The sequence below is a fragment of the Macrobrachium nipponense genome, chromosome 48 (assembly GCF_015104395.2).
Source record: "Macrobrachium nipponense isolate FS-2020 chromosome 48, ASM1510439v2, whole genome shotgun sequence".
Taxonomy (NCBI): domain Eukaryota; kingdom Metazoa; phylum Arthropoda; class Malacostraca; order Decapoda; family Palaemonidae; genus Macrobrachium; species Macrobrachium nipponense.
This window is the reverse complement of record NC_087223.1, coordinates 2,996,394-3,001,393: the sequence shown is the minus strand read 5'-3', so window position 1 is coordinate 3,001,393 and position 5,000 is coordinate 2,996,394.

Here is a 5,000-nt window from a genome sequence, read left to right as displayed (position 1 = left end):
AAATATTCTTATTATAGGCTGATATATATATCATGCTGGAAAGAATAAAGCCAGTTGCCCGTTGAATAAATTATTATTATTATTATTATTATTATTATTATTATTATTATTATTATTATTATTATTATTATTATTATTATTATTCAATGAAACTTCAATTTATTTTACAAAACATGATAACACTACTCAGGAATTCTCACAATCCATTGCTTAAATAAGTCAATTTAAAACAATGAATAATATCTCTTTTATAAATTGAAAATGAAATATTAATGAATGTATAGAATGTATAATGTAGACTAAATCTCATTCACTTGTAGGACATGGAAAATGTATAAAGAAATACTTTAATTTATTACTTTTATTACATAATCTATCACATAATTCTTTCAATAACTGAAAGTGTTTTTATGTAAGAGAGAGAGAGAGAGAGAGAGAGAGAGAGAGAGAGAGAGAGAGAGAGAGAGAGAATAATTAGTTCTCGTCATTTAATCTTTCCTAAACATCAGTGAAATCAGTCTCATCCCAAACCTCGCGAAAGTCTACGGTATTCAAAATCCCCACTTCAAACCCTAACCTGTCGCTCTCCGCAAAGATCAAATATTGGAAAATCCTTCAATTCGATTCGATTCCATTCAACCCCGACAAGCTGACAATGTCAGCCCAGCCCGTCTCGATGACCTCGTTCTTATTCCGGGCCATATCCCGGATCGAAATTCAGGAAGTTGATGAGATCCAGCTCACAAAACGTCGAATTGAAGTCGGCCGCTTTTAATTTCAATCGCGTTTCATATGTTAATTCGAATACCCTGTGTCAGTGGAGAGTTTTTTATATACATATTTTTTCTGTAAATGATCTATAACAGTATATGGTGTTTTTCTCCTTTTATTTTAAATTTAGGTCGACGGGGCTGGCAAGCAAATTGATTATTCATTTGTTAAATGTATCACTTAACAGAATTTCAAGTTAATTTTATACATATATATAATATTAAATGATCTGTAGGAGCCAGTTTTATTTATTTGTTAAAATGGAGGCAGACGGGGCTGGCAAACACATAACTGAAAACTTCTCTAAATGTATCTAACTCGACATAAAGTCAAGAGAATTTAACTGGAATATTATCTCTCCTTTTTAATTTATCTTCAAAAAATTTGATAAACCTTAATTTAAACACATTTTGGATATTTAAGCAACCTCTGCTTCCTACTTTCTTTATAAAGAGAAGGTTTCTAGTTGTGTACCACAAAGAGATTCCAAGGAATACCACAGGAGACGAGAATATCATTATGTAGACATGACGTCAAGAGAATTAACTTCGATACTTTATCCTTTGAATTTCCCTTCAAAAAGTTTGATCAACCTTAATTGAAGGAAGTTTTAGAATAAATAAGTAAGTCGTACGTCCTATTAACCGGTTGTTCATTGTGTTCCGCAGAGAATTCCCAAAAGAACACCACTAGAGACTGACCAGTCTTTACGTAGTCACATATTTCGCGAAGCAAATAATCACTGCCTGACATTTCACGCGAAAATCAACTTTGGAATTCCATAAATTCGCATAAATTTCAATCTTGGGAATTCATGGAATACACGACGAGATATTACTCGGATATATATACGGCGTTTTTATTATATAAACATACGAGGGGGGAGGGGGATTGCTTATAATGTAAACACAGTCGGTTCTACGTGTTTACTTTGGGAAAATTCGTCTTTACAGAGTTTACTGATTCGATTATTTGACCAATATTCTTCCTTTCAATACCATTTTGACTTTCTATTTATCTCCCCATCAGTAGAGAGAGAGAGAGAGAGAGAGAGAGAGAGAGAGAGAGAGAGAGAGAGAGAGAGAAATATATGCAAATTCACTTCAGCAAACTAGATCATTGATCCTGTAAGACGTCGAAAGCATTTATGAAATGGAGGAGGTAAAAATCCAATAAACGCTCAGAGAGAGAGAGAGAGAGGGTGGGGAGAGGGGGTTGGTGCAGCAAAGTTTACCGGCCATAACCTTGTTCCCAATGTCCGCGGGAAAAGGGCTTATTTTACGAGAAGGTCAAAACTGCTCGCAGAGCAGAACTAGATCATCAGAACCCGATTCAGCTTTCCAAGGGTTTGGTATTTTTGTTGTTGTAGCTATATTTGCCATTGTATTTGTTATTGTATTTGATTTTTGTTAAAAGCTAAGTTATACATATAACTTTAACAGTTGCCCCAAGACTTATTAATCCAATTTGCATTCATGTTATTGATAGAATTTTACCATTGAAACTTACGAAAATATCAAACGAATTGACGCAATCCATATTTTTCGTTTCACGTGAATTAGATTTTCCACTGATTTTGCTTGACTTCAGAGAAATCTATATAACCTTAACTCTCTCTCTCTCTCTCTCTCTCTCTCTCTCTCTCTCTCTCTCTCTCTCTCTCAACAATTTACAGCACCACAAGAGATTAAAAGCGTTAACAATAATTCGTCTAGAAAGTAATTTCTTCATTTTTAAACTTACATACATACTTTCCTCCTCCTCCTCTCTCTCTCTCTCTCTCTCTCTCTCTCTCTCTCTCTCTCTCTCTCTCTCTCTCTCTCTCTCTCTCTCTCTCTCTTGGAAACAGATAGAAGGAATGCCGAAAACATCATGGAGCTAAAAATATCAGAAAGAGCAAGCAGAGGTAGATTAATAGTGCCCAAAATTATACCAGGAAAAATAAGTAAAGTACATATGACATTAATCCACTACGCACCAGCATCGACAATGCAGCGTCTATTCAATGCGTTGCCCGCTCATCTGAGGAATATATCAGGAGTGAGCGTAGATGTGTTTAAGAATAAGCTCGACAAATATCTAAGCTGCATCCCATACCATCCAAGATTGGAAGATGAAAAATATACCGGAAGATGTACTAGCAACTCTCTGGTAGACATTAGAGGTGTCTCACACTGAGGGACCTGGGGCAACCCGAACAAGATGTAAGGTCTGTAAGGTAAGGTCTCTCTCTCTCTCTCTCTCTCTCCTCTCTCTCTCTCTCTCTCTAATCTCGCTCTCTCTCTCTCTCTTGGCTGCAAGTGTTAGAAGTACGTATGTACCTTTAAGGGTACTAATGTTTAGGATTACTTTGAAATTATATTAATACAATCTCTAAGATCAACACATTATGGATAATTTTAAAGTAAACATGATGGGAATGGGGGTAATGTTCTGAAGTGCATTGAAGTGCTTCGAAGTCACTAAAGAGAGTGGAGACACAAGAGTTTCTCGGGAATTGGGGGAAATGTGAAGTGAATTTAAAATCCGCCTGAGGTTTCAGACTTTATCAAGGAAGATTTGGCAGCAGAGATGAAATGATTGTTTAAAGATATATAAAAATAATAATAATAGTTATAATAATTAATAAACACATAATTAATAAATACATAAAAAAAGAATAGAAATTTAAATAAAATACAGAAAATAAAATAAAAATAAAATATATATATTACAGAATAGTAAATAAAAAAAATATTAAATAAATATACATTTGAAGAAATTGTTAAATAAATGAACAAGCATCTTTGCAATATATAAAAATTTGAACGTGAGAGACAAAATGATTATTAACCGACAACAAATAAATAAATTTAAATAAATAAATAAATAAATCAATAAATACAAATAAACAAATAAATAAAATAATAAATAAAATAAATAAAATAAAAATTAATAAATTGTTAAGTAAATAAACAATCTTCCACAATATGATACAAAAGTACCAACGAAAATACAAATTTTAAATTTATAAAACAAAAATTATTTACGAAAAGGCAGATCACAAAACATTGATATGATTCAAAACATTATCCTTCAATATTTCTGGTGATTGAAAGTTTGGTCGGAAAAAAGTATATTGTAAAAAAGACTTTTCCCTCAGGTTTGTTCCCAACTTTTGGGGAAAAAAGAATGATGGGAAAAATATTACCCTTCAATATCACGGGTAATAAAGACTTCATCATCAAATTGCAATATAAAATTGAAAATTTAGAGACGTGTAATAACTGTACCTTACATCTTTTACGAATTTTCTGGTTACAGTGGCCGCTGAAATGTACGATTTATATATTTTCCATTTATATGAAGCTTTTGTAACTATTTTGTGTGCATTCCTATATATATATATATATATATATATATATATATATATATATATATATATATATATATATATATATATTATATATATATATATATATATATATATATATATATATATATGTATATAAATATAAATATATATAGTATATATATATTATATATATATATATATATATATATATATATATATATATATATTATATATATATATATTCACACAAACTTCAAATGTATCTCCCACCCAATACAGTTAAATCCGAGCCACGAATTCATGAGAGAGGAGAGAGAGAGAGAGAGAAGAGAGAGAGAGAGAGAGAGAAGTGTATAATTCAGAGAGCCCTTTTGCCCGTTCTTCGAAGGTTAAATCAGAAATGCCATTTGAGGAAATATCAAATTACATTTCAGAATTCATTTCTGTTCTATTTGGACAATGAGATTTAAAGTGGAATTCCTGTTTTATATATATATATATATATATATATATATATATATATATATATATATATATATATATATATATATATATAATTATTATATATATATATATATATATATATATATATATATATATATATATATATGATATATATATATATATATCAATTCCTCCAATTGAAAAGTATCTTCAAATACTGTCAGATCACCATGCCAACAACCACAAGCAATGCAACGCCAGTTATTCTCCTGTCAACAACTGAATAAATATAATTCGATTTGAATTCGATAATTTCAGAACGTTTGAAAAAGACCTAATAGTTTGCCAATAAAATAAGTGAAATTATTATCTAAGTCCAGGAATGTATGACATTTTGGTATCAATTAGAACAGTGATTGTAAAGTTTAATTTAAAAATAAATACAAAGGCA